The following is a 19,008-nucleotide window of genomic DNA, read 5'->3' on the forward strand; positions in this document are numbered from 1 at the left end:
TTCAGAATGGCAGGCAGTGACTAGTGGAGTACCGCAGGGCTCGGTGCTGGGACCGCAGCTATTTACAATATTCATCAATGATTTGGATGAAGGGATTCAAAGTAATATTAGCAAAGTAACATAAAAATGGAGAGCCACTGTGAGGAGGATACTATGAGAATGCAGGGTGACTTGGACAGGTTGAGGGAGTGAACAGATGCATGGCAGATGAAGTTTAATGCAGATAAATGTGAGGTTATCCACTTTGGTAGCAAAAACAGGAAGGCAGATTACTATCTAAATGGCGTCAATTTGGGAAAAGGGTTGTACAATGGGATCTGGGGGTTCCTTGTACATCAGTCTATGAAAGTAAACATGCAGGTACAGCAGGCAGTGAAGAAAGCGAATGGCATTTTGGCATTTATAACAAGAGGAATCAAATATAGGTGCAAAGAAGTCCTTCTGCAGTTGTTCAGAGCCCTAGTGAGACCACATCTGGAGTATGGTGTGCAGTTTTGGTCCTCTAATTTGAGGAAGGACATTCTGACTATTGAGGGAGTGCAGCGTAGGTTTAGAAGGTTAATTCCCGGGATGGCGGGACTGTCATATGCTGGTAGAATGGAGCAGCTGGGTTTGTACACTCTGGAGTTTAGAAGGATGAGAGCGGATCTCATTGAAACATATAAGATTGTTAAAGGCTTGGACACGCTAGAGGCAGGAAACATGTTCCCGATGTTGGGGGAGTCCGGAACCAGGGGCCACAGTTTAAGAATAAGGAGTAAGCCATTTAGAACGGAGACAAGGAAACACTTTTTCTCACAGAGAGTGGTGAGTCTGTGGAATTCTCTGCCTCAGAGGGCGGTGGAGGCAGGTTCTCAGGATGCTTTAAAGAGAGAGCTAGATAGGGCTCTTAAAAATTGCGGCGTCAAGGGATATGGGGAGAAGGCAGGAACGGGGGGGTACTGATTGGGGATGATCAGCCATGATCATATTGAATGGCAGTGCTGGCTTGAAGGGCCAAATGGCCTACTCCTGCACCTACTGTGTATTGTCTATTGTCTATTGTCTATTGATGGTGTGAATGGTGGGAGTGTAGATGGAGCATCTTGGTCGGCATGGGCAAGTTGGGCCGAAAGGCCACTTTCCATGATATAAGTATATAATTAATGGTGCATGTAACCTTGTTTTTGCATCAATGGAATTTGCCAGATGATGGTGTGTGTAGGAAGGAACTGCAGATGCTGGTTTAAACCAAAGATAGACATAAAATGTTGGAGTGACTCAGCAGGACAGGCAGCATCTCTGGAGAGGAATGGGTGACGTTTCGGGTCGAGACCCTTCTAAGTAACTAAGCGGACTGGCAGCATTTCTGGAGAGAAGGAATGGGTGACATTTCGGGTCGAGACCGTTCTTCTTCTGAAGGGTCTCGACCTGGAACGTCACCCATTCCTTCTCTCCAGAGATGCTGTCTGTCCCATTGAGTTACTTCAGCATTTTGTGTCTATTGCCAGACGAGGGAATTGCTTTGGTCATTGAGCAATATACTGTAATATCTGCAACACAGCAAACCTGTAAAATTGCAAAGGGAATGTGCACAATTTAGTTGCATTTTGGTTGCTGCTGCTGCTGCAGCAGATGACATATCAGCTGTCCCAAACATTCTGTGCTTAGTGTGGACTGAGGATCATTAATGGATGATGAATGAGGAAAGCTGTGGTGCAAAATGGTACAAGATGATCATAGATCATTCAGATAAGCTTGAGCTGAAAACAATTGTTTACAAGTATTCAGTTCCCACCAAGAAGATTTTAATGGCTAGAAAAATCCACTGCTGTGTCAAATACAATAACCAAAAAATGAACCAAAAGTAGGACTTGGTCAAAGTTTAGGTAAACATTATGTGAGTATCTTTATCAAAAGGACGGCAGCACTTTAAGATGGGGGCATACCACCATGTGTAGGGGGGAAATTAGAGATGCATATTAAATGGTCTTGCCAATGATGCACAATCCTGGGAAATTAACAAATTAAAGCAGAAGTAATAGTTTTACATTTTCAATGGCCATTTATCACTAACACATTGGTTTCAGTAATATTACAACACAGAAGAAAACAATATGGCCCATCGAGTTTTAGTAATATGCCAGCCATATTCGTAAGGTCTAAAAGCATGGCATTTCAAGTTTTGTGTCTTTTAAAATCATTTACTTTGATAAATCATTGTCCTTATCAATTCAGTTCCCATCTCAGGAAATAGCTCAAACCTAATGCAATATTTGAGGCGTGTAAGCTTTTCACTGTACCCTGGTACACGTGACAATAAACTAAATAAATTCATTCATTTATCTGCTCCAGCACTAAAACTGCCCATTTCCATGTCAATAACATTTCTTGTCACTGCCCTTAACTCAACTAATTTGAAGCTGAAACTCATCAATTCTTCTTTGCCTCTAGCCTTGGTTAGTACAACTCCTTCCTTGCCAAATATTGATCTTATCTATGCCATCATTAAAAACTCATCTGTCTGGGATTTAATCTGCTCCAGATCTCAATGAGCATCTCATCAATATCTAATTCTTGCTATTTATTCACTCCATGGTTTCAATTTACCTTCGTAGAAATCTTCAAGTGCTACATAACTTTGAGACCTCTACTCTCATTCAATTTTCACTTCTCACATGCTAATATCAATTGCTTCAACTTTTCTATTAATTGTTTCAACTTCCGGTCACCAAATACTTAAATTCCTGCTTTTAACCTCTCTACCTCTCTCTCCTAGGAGTTTCTCTGAAACCAATATGCAAGGTTATCCCGTCAGATAATTAATGAATGGAGCCCTTATTTTATCAAAAAGTCCTTGTTTGTCCATTAACACAAGTCTAATTCTTTCTAGATAAATATACATTTTAATGGGATCATTATATACAGATGTAAAATTTCCATTTCGAGATCGATGGGGGGGGGGGTGGACGGGAACAAATATGCGTCAAGCCGATAGCCGATAGCCTAATCGTTAAATAGTTAAAATATAGCCTAATCGATAAAGAGCTGAGAAGAGGAATCTGAGCTGCCAAGGAATGGTACTTTGAGAACTTGAGGAGCAAGTTCTCAGCTAGTGACTCTTCTTCAGTTTGGATGGGCATGCAAGAAATCACCAGCTGTAACAGGAAAGCCCCCCACACTTTGGACAATCGTCTGCTGACGAATGACCTGAATGAGTTTTACTACAGATTTGAAAATCAGAAACGTAACCCTGGTACCCCCTCCCCAACAAACACAGCCAGACCCCAGTCTGCAAAGAATGGACCCTGCACCCTCTCCTTCCCATTTACCACTTCACACCTACTTAAGGCAAGACTCCAGTATGAAAAGAGTGGACCCTTTCCGACCCCAACCAATACTTCACACCCACACACAGCCTGACCTCAGTCTGCAAATAACCCTTCTACACCCAACCCACTCCAATCACCACTTCACACCCAATTACTCATTTTTAACCAGTCCCTGCCTGCTTCAAAGTATCCACTATTGCCCCTGTACCCAAAAAGGCAAGAATTACTGGTCTTAATGACTACAGGCCTTGTCGCACTGACCTCTGTCGTCATGAAGACCCATGAAATGCTTGTGCTGGCCAAGCTGAAAAATATCACAATCCCCCTGCTGGACCCTCAGCTGTTTGCATATCGGGCCAATAGATCTGTGGATGATGCAGTCAATCTGGGCCTGCACTTAATCCTCCAGCACCTAGACCACCAGGGGACCTATGCGAGGATTTTGTTTGTTGATTTTAGCTCTGCATTCAACACCATTGTGCCGGAGCTACTACGCTCCAAACTTTCTGAGTTGACTGTGCCTGAACCCTTCTGTCGGTGGATCACCAGCTTTCCGACAGACAGGAAACAGCATGTGAGGCTGGGAAAGCATATCTCGGACCCGCAAATGCTCAGCATAGGAGCACCACAAGATGCGTACTCTCCCCTCTGCTCTACACTCACCACACCAATTACTGCACCTCCACAGACACCTCTGTCAAGCTTCTCAAGTTTGCGGACGACACAACCTTGATTGGACTGATCCAGGATGCGGATCTCTACTCTTTCAGTTTGACATCTTTCCTATAACATGGTGCCCAGAACTGAACACAATATTCTAAATGCAGTCTCACCAACGTCTTATACAACTGCAACATGACCTCACAACTTCTATACTCAATACTCTGACTGATGACGGCCAAAGTGACAAAATACTTTTTGACGACCTGATGTACCTGCGACTCGACCTTCAAGGAACCATGCAACCATCAACCATTCTCTGCCCACTTGGTTAATTGATCCAGATCCTGCTGCAATCTTTCACAACCATCTTCACTATCTGCAAAACCACTCACTTCTGTATCATCAGCAAACTTGCTAATCTTGCCCAGTTCTGTCACGTTTCACAGAGTGTTGGAGTAACTCAGCGGGTCAGGCTGAGTATAGAAATTGGGAGGGCATGTTGCAGTTGCATAAGATGTTGGTGAGGCCGCATTCAGAGTATTGTATTCAGTTCTGGGCACCATGTTATAGGAAATATGTCATCAAACTGGAAAGGGTACAGTGAAGATTTATGAGGATGTTGCCAGGACCAGAGGGCCAGAGCTATAGGGAGAGGTTGAGTAGGCTGGGACTCTATTTCATGGAGCACAGGAGGATGAGGGATGATCTAATAGAGGTGTAGAAAATCATGATTTGAATAGATATGGTTGAGTCTTTTGCCCAGAGTAGGTGAATCAAGGAGCAGAGGACATAAGTTTAAGGTGAAGGGGACAAGATTTAATAGGAATCTGAGGGTTGTATATTTCACACAAATGGTGGTAGGTGTATGGAACAAGCTGCCAGAGGAGGTAGATGAGGCAGGGACTATCGCAACATTTAACAAACAGTTAGACAGGTACATGGATAGGACAGGTTTGAAGGGATATGGATCAAACGTGGGCAGGTGGGACTAGTGTAGATGGGACATGCTGGGCCGAAGGGTCTGTTTCCACACTGTATCACTCTATGACTATCTATCTTTCCCTCTCAAACCTGCCTTCTCCCCATTACCTCTGACACTCATATCAATCAAAAATCTATCAATCTCCTTCTGAAAATTGTCCATAGACTTGGCCTCCACAGCTGTCTGTGGCAATGAATTCCATAGTAAACCACCCTCTGACTTAAGAAATTCCTGCTCATCTCCTTCCTAAAGGAATGTCTTTTAATTCTGAGGCTGTGGCCACTGGTCCTAGACTCTCCCACTAGTGGAAACAGCCTCTCCACATCCACTCCATCCAGGTTTTTACCAGGCTGGGACAGACGGCAACAGCTTCACACCATGTCCCAAAGCTTGTGTCCTGTCTTGCATCACCCAAGCCAGCAGAGACGTTATAGGAGAGGGCAAGCACCGTAACAAAGTAGCTCACAATAGTTTGGGTAACATTCAGGAATGTCTATGCATGTCACAGCATGAATATTACTGAAGAAGGATCTTGACCCGAAATATAATCTATACCTTTTCTCCAGAGATGCTGCCTGACCCACTGAGTTACTCCAGCACTCTGTGACATGTCACCTATCCATGGTATCCACAGATGCTGCCTGATCCACTGAGTTATTCCAGCACTTTGTGTCTATTTTCCCTTCACCCATCTGCCCAAGCCCACTCTCTCCCCTCCTTTCCCATGTTCCTTTCCACCCATAAATCTCTCTCTGCCTTTACATTTCACTTTCAAATCTGCTCTACTTATCTACATGCATTTTTCTTCTTAACTTTTCAGTCATAGAATGATGCAGTGTGGAAACAGGCCCTTCAGCCCAACTTGCCCACACCGAACAACATGTCCCATCTACACTAGTCACACGGTATGGCCCATATCCATCTAAACCTGTCCTTTCCATGTACGTGTCCAAATGTATCAAACATTAGGATAGTCCCAGCCTTAACTACCTCCTCTGACAGCTCATTACATACACCCACCACCCTTTGTGTGAAAAAGCTACCCCTCAGATTCCTGTTAATTTCTGAAATATTGGTCATAAACTTGGTGCAAAAATGCTCCAAAAAAAGGCTCAGAATGCATTAGAGAGCATCTAAAACCCGTGAGCTTCCAGGGTCCTTAAGCGGGCCCTGGACCGCGGCATCGAGGGACTTCACACTTTGCGCTCATGATGTCCGCAGAGCGTACATTATTTCACATTAAATTTTTTGTAATCTTGCCATACCACCCCCCTTTTTGAAAAGCTTTGTACGGGCCTGTTACAGTTGTACAATACACTGGTGAGGCCACATTTGGTGTATTGTGTTCAGTTTTGGTCACCCTGTTAGAAAAGATGTTGAGGAGGAAATGGTGCAGAGAAAATTAACGAAGATGTTGCCAGGACTCGGGCCTGAGCTATAGGGAGAGGTTGAGCAGGCTAGAACTCTATTCCTTGGAGAGCAGGAGGATGAGGGTGATCTTATAGAAGTGTATAAGAGCATGAGGGGAATAGGTAGGGTGAATGCATTTTACCCAGAGTAGGGGAATTAAGTATCAGAGGATATAGGTTTAAGGTGAGGGGGGAAAGATTTAATAGGAACGTGAAGAACAACTTTTTCACACAAAGGGTGGTGAGTATACAGAATGTGCTGCCAGAGGAGATATTTGAGGCAAGTACTATTACAACATTTAAAATACATTTGGACAGGTGGCCCTATACAACTTCCCTCACTGTCATCCAGGGACAAAACAGTCTTTCTAGGTAAGACATAGATTCATTCAAACCTCATACTAACTCCACTTTTGCACTTAATACTTTCAATAAGACCTACTCTATGTCTGTGTGTCAAAGCATAGACTAGGCAACTATAATGTGGACGCTGTTTATAATGACCATCCTGACCTCCCAATGGCAGGTCATTTCAAGTCCCCTGACAATCCTTGAACTTCTCCACTACCAGGGAGATGCTAAATGCAAACTAGAAGAACAGCACCTCTTATTCAGACTGAGTAGTCTGCAGTCCAATGGTATAAATATTGAATGTTCCAACTTCAGATAACCTTTCCTCCCTGTGATGATTTTTCTTCTTCTGCCTCCCTCCCCTAATTATCAATTTTCATTCCCCTTCCTCACCTAGTTCTCCAAGTCCCTGACCCTAACCCCATGCCCGCTACCACCTTCCACCTGTGATCTCTCCCTCCATCCTCCTCTCCCCCAACTGGCTCCGTCTGCTCTCTCTTTCTTTTTCTGTCTCTACCTATCACCCACCAGCAACTCTCTCCTAACACCCCCCTGCCCCGCTTGGTTCCATCTACCCATCATCTCACTCCCCATCTGGTTCCACTTGATGTCTTCCCATGGCCTCTCTCACCGCTCCATCTCATCCCTTTATGATACGATACGATATTACTTTATTGTCAGAGCAAGTCTGAAATTTGTTTTTGCCATACAGCCATACAAATAAAATAAAGAACACATGATAGAGTCCAACAAAAAACATCCCCACACAGTAGAATCAAAGTTTCCCACTGTGAGAGAAGGCACCAAAGTCAGTCCTCTTCCTCTGTTGTTCTTAATGTTCACCCATGGTCGGGGCCTCCCGAGCCCTCCGCAGTCGCTGCTATGGGCGGCCCAATATTCAGGCCCGCCCGCCGGGATGATGGAACTCCGACGTCGAAACGGGAGAACAACCTCTACGGCATGGGCCTCCGAATCGGCCGCCTCCTACCAGAGTCCGGGGCTCCCGGAGTCCACAGGCCGCGCTGGGCGGAGATTCACACTGGGGGCTCCCAGCAAAGGGTCCCAGGGACTCCGCCATGTTGAGGTCAGCGCCGCCCGTGTTGGGAGCTCTTCAAACCTCAGCTCCACGATGTTGGAGCAGCGGGCACAGCACTCCGGAGCTTTAAACGGGGATCCAGGTAGGCATTGCTCTGCCGCGCGGTGAATCCAGCGCTGCGACTCCGCTGCTGAAGCTTTGGTCTGATCCCCGGCAGGAAAGGCCGCTCCAATCCAGATGGTAGGCCTCGAGGAGGGAGGCAAGGACGCTACTCGGAGAAAAGTCACGTCCTCGCCAGGAAGCGACTGGGAAGCATTTTTCCCCTTAACCTATCCCACTTCCCCACATAGAAAAAGTAAAGAAACCCCAAACAAACTTTTAAAACAAACTAAAATTAAAAAAAGATAGAAAAAAATGGACAGACTGTAGGCAGAGGCTGCCTTCAGTGCGGCGCCCCTAGTGGAGATCAGCTCTGGTATAAGAACCAGGTCTGGTGCTGAGCTACTATCAGTCCTGATATCGGGTCTCAACCCGAATTGTCAACTATTTATTTGCCTCAACCATGGAGTTTGCCTGGAATTTTTACAGCAGTTTTTTTTGTTTACAATCAACATTAAATTTTCTTTGTAAAATGGAGAGATTAAATCATTGTTTGCTGAGTTAATATCTCTAGAAACTATTTGAATCTTTTAACGAATCATTTAGTTGGCATAACATTCACTTCTTGACTTGACAAAAGTGACATTTCCTGACTTAATTTCGGAAGATCTTGTCATATTTTCTAATTTCTTTGTACAGCATACCTGCAACTATCATTCCAAGATCCAATGCAAGGCATCAAGTTTTAGATGTGTTTACACAAACCACATCATGTTGTTTAATAAGTCTTTATCTGTGGCTGGTTATCATTTTTGTCTTAATTGCCTTTGTCCTCAATATTTATGGTAACTAAACTAATCTGCCTGAGTAACCAAGAAGGAGTAAAACCCAGAGACACAAGGAACTGTAAGTGCTGGAATTTTGAGCAACAATCAAAGTGTTGGAGTGCTTGAGGATTAAAACCCATTGTGGATGGGGTATCTTTCTGTTGCATAGTAATGAATTGTCTGTAAATTGATGTCAAAATATCTTTGTTATATTGTTTTTGTTTTTTACTTCTTCAGTAACTGTTGTCACTGCATACATTTTTTGGTATACCACCAAGATGCAACATGGTGGTATACCATGTCAAAAATTGTTCAACATTCTGCGATGCTTTCAGGTGTCCTTGCCTTCCTAATGGCAAATATCTCACTGTTTGGTTGCAATTAATCTGTGTCTACCTTCAGCCCCTGATAAACTACTTCCTGTTCAAATACAGACTCCTTTTGAGGCACATGAATGCTTCTAATAATTGATGATTTGTCATTGTATTTGTACATAATTTTGATTTGTAACCCTGTTACCATGATACCCACTGTGGCTTGAAGGATGTTGTATGGTGATTTTGTACCAAGTCGTCATTTTCAGAAAGGATACAGGCACTTATTGAATCAATTGTCAAAGTGTTTATACAAATTCAACTAACTACTTACATGCGATGAAAGATTTTCTTTTCCCAACTCTCCATGCAGATCCTGTAAAGTAGGCAAGGGTACTCCATGTTTTCAATGTCCTGATCCAACACCATCATTGTTCTTCCTATATTGTCGAACTCTCCTGACTGCGTTTGGGTACATTACATTTGCAATGTCAAGTCACCAGAACACTATGTTGGTAGACACAAGGAATTGCAGATAATGGTTTACAACAAAAGACACAGTTTTGGAGTGACGCATTTGGTCAGCCAGCATCTCTGTAACATTTTGGGTTGGGATAACCCAACATCCTTCATTGTATATTGTCGGCAAGGCACACAAATGTGTATTAGTACCTATTAAGCACTCAGAATGTGTTCCCAGCAATATGGGCAGTATTGGGATCAGAACTACAAGGGCTCAGTATAGTGTTATTTAATGGCGATATACATATAATTGGGCATGTTTCCATAAGAGAACCTGATGTGAACTGCTTCTCTCGACTGCTATGCACTGTTGCTGTGGGAGCCTGGGTGTGAGGAATGCAGGTGTCATGTACCTGGCAGAAGTCCAGCAATGAATCACCATGCACCATGTCTTGTGTTTGGGCAGACTGTGGCGAGTGGTGCAGTTGCCCAGATGGCACAGTGAGTGCGGGCATTTCTGGAGACTGGCACCACCTGCTCTGTGCATTGTCAGACTACTGTGCACCTTTAGTCTCTCCGATCATCTCCGGTTTGATGTGATCAAGGCAGCATTATCAGTCTCCTTGTCTAGCTGCACAGCTCATAAGTTGAATGAATGAATGAATACGTTTATTGACCAATAATTCACATACAAGGAATTTGCCTTAGTGCTCCACCCGCAAGTGACAATGACATACAGTGACAGTTAGGAATGACACATTAAACTTTAATATTAAACATGTGAATTTAATTAAATACCAGAGCAAAAGGAGGCTACAGGTTTTTGGTTATTGAGTAGAGCTACTACTCGTGGAAAAAAGCTGATTCTATATCTGGCTGTGGCAGCTTTGACAGACCGTTGCCTTCCAGAGGGAAGATTTTGTGGCCAGGGTGAGAGGGGTCAGAGATGATCTTACCCGCTCGCTTCCATGCCCTTTCAGTGTACAGTTCATCAATGGAGGGAAGGTTGCAGCCAATAACCTTCTCAGCTGATCGGACGATTTGCTGCAGCCTCTGGATGTCGTGCTTGGTGGCTGAGCCAAACCAGACCATGATGAGGAAGGTGAGGACAGATTCTATGATGGCCGTATAGAATTGGACCATCAATGCCTGTGGCGGATTGTGCTTCCTCAGCTGCTGCTGGAAGTACATCCTCTGTTATGCCTTTTTGACTGTGGAGTCAATGTTAGCCCCCCATTTAAGGTCCCTGGAGATAATGGTTCCAAGGAAGTTAAAATACTCCACAGATGTGACTGTGGTGTTGTTGATGGTGAGTGGGGTGAGGGGATGGAGTGTTCTCCTAAAGTCTCCTAACAATTTCACTGTCTTAAGAGAATTGAGCTCCAGGTTGTTGCAATGGCATCAGGCCGCCAGCTGTGTCACTTCCTGTCTGTAGGCTGATTCTTCCCCATCCTGGATCATTCCAATCAGGGTTGTGTCATCCGCAAACTTGAGAAGCTTGACAGAGGAGTCAGTGGAGGCGCAGTCGTTGGTGTAGAGAGAGTAGGGGAGAGGGGAGAATACGCTGCCTTGCGGTGCTCCTATGCTGAAGGTTTCTGGGTCTGAAATGTGCTTTCCTAGCCTCACATGCTGCTTCCTGTCTGTCAGGAAGCTGGTGATCCACCGACAGAGGGGTCAGTCAACTCAGAAAATTTGGAGTGTAGTAGCTCTGGCACAATGGTGTTGAATGCAGAGCTAAAATCAATAAACAAATTCCTCGCATAGTTCCTCTGGTGGTCTAGGTGTTGGAGGATGAAGTGCAGGCCCAGGCATCATCCATAGATCTATTGGTCTGATATGCAAACTGCAGAGGGTCCAGCAGGGGGGTTGTGATATTTTTCAGCTTAGCCAGCACAACCACTTCAAGGGTCTTCATGACTGCAACAGGCCTGTAGTCATTAAGACCAGTAATCCTTGCCTTTTTGGGTACAGGGACAATAGTGGAGACTTTGAAGCAGGCAGGGACAGAACAGGTTTGCAGGGACTGGTTGGAAATGTCTGTGTAGACCGGTGCCAGTTGTTCGGCACATAGATTGAGAGTAGTGTGGGAAACATTATCCGGCCCTGGAGATTTCCAGCTTTCTGTCTTCTGAACAGCCTCTCCACCTCCTCTATTTTTATTGTCGATGATGGAGAAGTGATGTTGTGCAGCAAGGAGGGGATGGTTAATTGGGTGTGAAGTGGTGATTGGAGAAGGGTGGGTGGGAAAGGGTCCAGTCCTTTCAGACTGGAGTCTTGCTTTAAGTAAGAGTGAAGTGGTGATTGGGGAGGCGTGGGTGTAGAAGGGTCGAGTCTTTGCAGACTGGAGTCTGGCTGTGATGGTTGGGGAGGTGGGGGAGAGGATACCAGGGTTACGTTTCTGCTTGTCAAACCTGCAGTAGAACTCATTCAGGTCAGCTGACGATTGTCAAAAGAGCGTGGGGCTTTCCTCTTGTAGCTGGTGATTTCTTGCAAGCCCTTCCAAACTGAAGAGTCAGTAGCTGAGAACTTGTTCCTCAACTTCTCATGGCACCTTTACACGGGGCGACTTGACGCAAGAGTTAACCAGAGTTCAACATCGTGGGAACCTCGTGCGATAACAGTGCGGCATTCGTGGACCACCGTGGACCACCGTAGCGCTAACGGCAGGTCATCGTGTAACTTGGTCACTCGGGAGAAAATTAAAGAAAATTTGAATTTCTCCAAGAGTGACTTGTACACTTGTGGTTGAGTATTGCAACATTATATGAACGTAGTGGCCAGTGCGATATCCGTGCGATATCCGTAATAACTCTTGCGGGTACCGTGGGAACTCCTGCGAACGGTGAACCCGGAAGCTGGACAGAGGGGACAGAAGGTGATTACATATTATCTTCAGTGGGATTGAATTTAAAAAATAAATAAAAATAAAGATTTACATCCGCATATGGACATCAACTTATTCATGAGTTATGTTAATGAGATTCAAGAAAATAACTATAATCTTTAAAAGGGACTTTAAAAGGGACTTTACTGAAAGGTTACGCATTTTTATGGTCCGTGAGATATTTTTCACATGTACTTCTTTGAGAGATACAGGTCGGAGTCCTCGGGTCCAGGGGTCCGGAACGCTACCAATCAATGTTGTGCAGAGACCCGTGTAAGGAGTGAACTGCACATGCTGGTTTAAACCGAAGACAGACACAAAAAGCTGGAGTAACTCAGCGAGTCAAGCAGCATCTCTGGAGAAAAAAAGCTGATGTTTCGGGACGAGACGCATCTTCAGACTCAATTCCGATTAGGATGTCTGAAGAAGGGCTCCGATTCGAATCGTCACCTATTCTTTTTCTCCAGAGATGATGCCTGACCCGCTGACTTACTCCAGCTTTTTATGCTTTTCTTCCCAGATCTGACTTACCTGCTGAGTTACACCAACATTTTGTGTCCTTTTGTGCATATTAACCAGCATTAACCAGCGTCTGCAGTTCCTTTAGACATTACATAACTTCAGATTTTAGAGATATAGCGCGTGGGAACTCCTGCGAACGGTAAACCCGGAAGCTGGACAGAGGGGACAGAGGGTGACTAAAAAAGGTGGTCTCAAAAGGACACATGGGAACATGTGTCCTTCGAGGACGTCCCACCTAATTGTCATTGTTGGATAATCTTTTTAACAGGAACACTTGCAGAGATGGCTCCCAGAAAATCTCAAAGGAAGGGGGTAAAGCGGGTCAGAGATGTTTTTGCCATGCAGGAGAATGAGGAGGAGACGCAGCAAGAGAGACAGGTGGAGAGGCAACAGGAGATGCCACAGATAACACTGCCTGTGGGCTCCTTGGAGCAGGGAGAGGGTGAGCAAGGTTCGGCAGCCTGGCCAGCTGTTCGACCTTTAGACTTTCGCTTACCGCCGACACCTCCAGCCCTCCTTCTCATGGCCGATCATCGGTTCATGAGTTGGATGGGGTGCCGAATATTCTCCGGTGCCCGGGCCAAAACTCCTCAGCTGGCCCACCGGCTCGGTCAACGAATTGCCGTCGGCAAATTTGTCCCTTATTTTGACCCTTTGACCCTTATTTAGGAGTGAGAAAGTTGTCAACCCTAGTTGGCGTGGGCAAGTTGGGCCGAAGGGCTTGCTTTCGTGCCCAATTACTTCATGACTTTGCACAAATATGGTTAGAATTCTCAATTAATGCAGATAACTGTCTTGCTCTTCCGACCCCTGTGCATGCCTGGCACGCTTGCCAGATGTGGGCTTGGCGTGCAAGCGGCTGAGCAAATAGGGACCCATCTAGCAAGCCAGAAGGAGCTCAGAGGGTGGGTGATCCACCGAAAGGGTCACGTGGGGAGAAGGGGGGGGGGGGGACGGTTGATTGACAGCGGGGGCGACCATTCGCTGGCTGGGGGCGACGACGTCACAAAGGGGGGGGGGGGGGGGGGGGGCGGGCGGGCCAATGGGAGCGGGCGAGGTGGGCGGGACCATGCCCCCTTTGTTACTGTAGCGAGATGGAGGAGCCGTGGGCGCGGGGGCAGCAGCAGCAGCGGCGCCGCGGCAACAACAACAACAACAACAACAACAGCAGCAACAGCAGCAGCAGCAGCGGCAGCAGCGGCAGGAGATGCCTCTGGTTGCACTGCTTGTGCTGTTGCGCCCTGCTCTTCCTCCTTGTGACTCTGCAGGTCAGGCACTTTCTTGCTGCTCTGTCCCATTTGGAGACAGAGGCCCTATTGCCACCTCCCTACCCCCCTAGTCTGATCGGAGCAGATCACGGTGCAGGGATGGATCATCTGCGAGGCAGCAGTAAACACCCTCTCTGTAAAAGGTCATGTCCTTCCTTCACATCGTTTTTGCATTCACGTCCACGTTTTTAATGCAAGCTCCGAGTAAACTTGCACATTCCTGCCAATGGGTCTCTCTGCCCATATACTGCCAATGAACTTGCATTTACATGGCGCCTTTCACCACCTTGGAAGATCATAAAGTGCAATTCGGCCAGTAAGTTAGGTTTGAAGCATTACAAATCAAAGCAAGTACTGGAATCACAGCATCTGTGGTTACTACTGGATAGATTAATAAAGGCACTCCCGTTATAAAAGTAAAACGAATTCACGAATTGAAAAGTTGACTGGTAAATGTGTGCACATGTAAGATTTTTATATGCATATGTGCAAGCTTCGTCTTTATGAATAGCGCCTGGGATAAACCATAGTTTAGACATTTAAATGATCGCCATACAAAAGTTATTAATTTATAAAAACTATTTTCCTCCATTTAAAAGTTTCCCATTCATTTAAAATCCAGTTGCAAACATTTTGATGGCTACGTTGCAATTTACTTTCTTGCCATAATACAGAAGACATTTGAGCCGATTCAACCAAGGGAGGATATATATAGTGTGTGAAAAAAAAAGTTACATCATTTGTGTCACGTGTAGTTCACGATGTTCATTCAAGATTTAACGCGACAGCTCGGGAACGGCCAAGTCACTCGCACGAATAACATAAATGCCGAGTACCGTGGGAACTCTTTATCTACTGCCGTTATATCGTGCGAGACTCGTGCTGGACCACGACCTCTTCACTCTGGTGACATCTTGCGTCAACTCGCCCCGTGAAAAGGCCCTTTCAGAGTACCTTTCCTTGGCACGTCTGATTCCTCTTCTCACCTTGTAGTTTGCCTGCCTGTAGTGGTCTGCATCCCCGCTCCTGTAGGCTTCCTTTTTAGACTGTCGGAGCTGTCTGAGTTCTGCAGTAAACTAGGGGCTTGTCATTGTTGAAATGCAACTGTCTTCACAAAAGCTGACATAATTGGGCGTGTTGCCATTGGTTCATAAGTTATAGCAGAATTAGGCCATTCGGCCAATCAACGCTACGCCACCATTCAATCATGACTGATCTATCTCTCCCTCCTAACCCCATTCACGTGCCTTCTCCGCATACCCTGATACCTTTACTAATCAAGAATCTGTCAATCTCCACCTTAAAAATACCCAATAACTTGGCCTCCACACCCTGTAGCAATGAATTACATAGATTCACAACCCTCTGACTAAAGAACTACCTCCTCATCTCCTCATCATCAGGTTGGGGGAGTGGGCAGATGCATGGCAGATGAAGTTTAATGCGGATAAATATGAGGTTATCCACTTTGGTAGCAAAAACAGGAAGGCAGATTACTATCTAAATGGCGTCAAGTTGGGAAAAGGGGGAGTACAACGGGATCTGGGGGTCCTTGTACATCAGTCTATGAAAGTAAGCATGCAGGTACAGCAGGCAGTGTTGGCCTTTATAACAAGAGGAATCGAATATAGGAGCAAAGAGGTCCTTCTGCAGCTGTACAGAGCCCTAGTGAGACCACACCTGGAGTATAGTGTGCAGTTTTGGTCCCCTAATTTGAGGAAGGACATTCTTGTTATTGAGGGAGTGCAGCGTAGGTTTACAAGATTAATTCCCGGGATGGCGGGACTGTCATATCCTGAGAGAATGGAGCAGCTAGGTTTGTACACTCTGGAGTTTCGAAGGATGAGAGGATTTCTTATTGAGGGTTTGGGTTAAGGGTTTGGACATGCTGGAGGCAGGAAACATGTTCCCGATTTTGGGCGAGTCCAGAACCAGGGGCCACAGTTTAAGAATAAGGAGCAAGCCATTTAGAACGGAGTCGAGGAAACACTTTTTCTCACAGAGAATGGTGAGTCTACGGAATTATCTGCCTCAGATGCTTTCAAGAGAGAGATAGAAACATAGAAATAGGTGGAGGCAGGTTCTCTGGATGCTTTCAAGAGAGAGCTAGATAAGGCTCATAAAAATAGTGGAGTCAGGGGATATGGGGAGAAGGCAGGAATGGGGTACTGATTTGGGATTTTCAGCCATGATCACATTGAATAGTGGTGCTGGCTCGAAGGGCCAAATGGCCTACTCCTGCACCTATTGTCTATTGTCTCCTTTCAAAAGGTACGTCTTTTTTTATTCTGAGGCTCTGGTCCTAGACTCTCCTACTAGTAGAAATATCCCCTCCATATTAAATTTATCCAGGCCTTTATCTATTCAGTAAGTTTCAATGAGGCCCCCCCCCCCTCCCCTTCTTCCTTCTAAACTCCAGTGAGTACAGGCCCAGTGACGTAAAATGCTCATCATATGTTCATCCAATCAGCCATGGCCTCTCTACCCAGCTGGATATTTATGTGTGTTAACAAGCTCAATAGTGATCATGGATTTCAGGTTTGAGACAAGTGGGGACAATGTCTTCCCCCATATCCACGTCAAAATCAAGAGGGAGACCATAGAATCCACACGTAGTGTACTAGCTGGGGTGCAGCCTGAGCCATCCCGTCTCTGAGCTGAGACCCAATCCTCTCACTGGCAGCCTCCAGAGGCAGCCTCTCCATAATGAATCATGGATGTGTTGTCAGCAACGGCTGAGATTCACACCAGTTCCCATCCAACAGTGCATAGCCCAGTCGGATAGTTTTCCAAAAATGCTGTAATGGTTCACACTAGTGAACCGAGCGGTGTACAACTGTAGCATAACACCCCAACTTCTATACACAATACCCTGCTGACGAAGGGCAATGTACCAAAATAATTCTATGTCACTCTGACTTCACTTTCAGGGAATTATGTATCTGTTCTCTTAGATACCTCTGCTCTACAACACTCCCCATGACCCTGCCGTTCACTGTGAAGGTCCTGCCCTAGTTTGACTTCACAAAATGCAACAACTCACACTTATCTGCATTAAATCCCATTAGCCATTCCTCAGCCAAATTACAAGCTGATCAAGATCCTGTTGTAATTTGTGATAACCATCTTCACAAGTGTACCACCTACTTTAGTGTAATTTGCAAAATACTTGGCTGAATTTACTTTGATATGTGTTCTCAGCCATAATTAGGCAATCTGCTGCCACATTGATGTTTTTGTTGACACATTCCCCCCCAAAACTGCAGAAGCTGGAGTCATGAGCAAAAAACAAAGTGATGGTGGAATTCAATGGGTCAGGCAGCATCTGTGGAGGGATGAGACAGGTGGCATTTCAGGTTGGGTCTCTGTTCATGGAAGAACCAAATGACTCTCAGGTCTTCCTGGTTCAGAATGGAGGTTCAAAGGGACTGGATGGTAAAGATGAGGCAAAGGCGGCCTGGGGTTTTGGAATTTATTGAAGGTGTGAAGAGGGTAAGGTGTGTTGGGTGTAGTTTAGAAGGGATTGGATAAGAGGGGAACAAGATCAAATGGAGGTATTTGGAAATGTGTTCCATGCGGCAGGAGCAGGCAGAAACAATGGATCAATGCAGTCTTACTTGTGTAGCTTAGGAAAGAGTTTGGTAAGTTTCAGAGGGTAACTATAATGTTGGAGGCTGTGGAAGGTAGGTTGCCAGAGGCGATAAAATCAGTGATGGATTGAGAGGGTGGCCTGGTGTTCGTCATTGGGGTTGTGATCAAGGGGTGACCAAGAGCTATTTACTGGTCAGAGAATGCTGAACTACAATGGCACCTTCCTTGTCTGTGGGTTTGATGACAATATTGAGATTGGTATTAAGTGAGCAGAGGCCTGTGCATTCAGAAGGGGTGAGATTAGAATGGGTAAGGAGAGTGGAAAAGTTGAAATGGTTGATTGGAGCAACAGCAATTGGAGATTAAAAAGTCAAGAGAGGGTTTACAGGGGGAGTCCAGAAGGAGGAGTGTTAGAGATGGGAGAAGGAGTTGCAAAAAGGGAGCAAAGAATCCTTGGCAGAGAAATAGGTGGAGGTGATGAAAGAAGACCTCTACATTATGGCAGGTTCCGAACCTGTTGAGGTGTGGCTACAAAGGCTCTCCACGTTCACTTTGGCTTCCATAATCTGTAGCTTTGGGTTTGTTAGTATGAACATTTCCCTTCTGTGAATAAATTTCATTTACTGGTTGCTTTGGCTAACTTTCTTTGCTTTCATGTTGTATTACATTGAGAAAATCTATGCATTCATCTTACCTTGAAACTATTTTGCAATGTTGAATGGACATATGATGGTTAATGCTATCATTTAAATCTATGGCAGCACTGCATTTGTCTGTGTCGTTCTATGTTTATAGATTCACATTTTATTTGTGCCTTGCATTAGACATAGACATAGAACAGGGAGGGCCCTTTGGCTCTCAATGTTAGTGCTGAATATGATGCTAAGTTAAACTGATCTCATCTGCCTATACATGATCCATATCCCTCTATTACCTGCATTTCCATGTGCCCATCTAAAAGCCTCCTATATGCCTCTATCGTATCTGCCTCCACCACCACCCCATGCAATGTGTTCCAGACCCTCACTGTTCTCTGAAAAAGCTATTTTTCATTGTTGAATGGACATTTGATGGTAAATGCTATCATTTAAGTCTATGGCAGCAGTTTGCTTCAGATCCTGCTTTGGGACTGGAGCTGTCACTGCTCCTTTATGTTTATAGACTCACATTCTATTAGTGCCTTGCATTGAATTAAATTCTATAGCATTCCTCATGTCCATCTCCATTGGTGTCACAATTTTACATGCGGCACGTGAGATTCCACATGCTCAATTAATTCACTCAAATTT

General features: G+C 45.1%; 1 protein-coding gene across 1 annotated transcript in view; it reads left to right on the plus strand.

The window, feature by feature from the left end:
• LOC116990921 (cadherin-12-like) overlaps nt 1-19,008 on the plus strand; it is an 878,073-nt gene that overhangs the window by 182,287 nt on the left and 676,778 nt on the right. The gene's annotated exons all lie outside the window — the stretch shown is intronic.

The sequence above is a fragment of the Amblyraja radiata genome, chromosome 2 (assembly GCF_010909765.2).
Source record: "Amblyraja radiata isolate CabotCenter1 chromosome 2, sAmbRad1.1.pri, whole genome shotgun sequence".
In the NCBI taxonomy this organism is placed as follows: Eukaryota; Metazoa; Chordata; class Chondrichthyes; order Rajiformes; family Rajidae; genus Amblyraja; species Amblyraja radiata.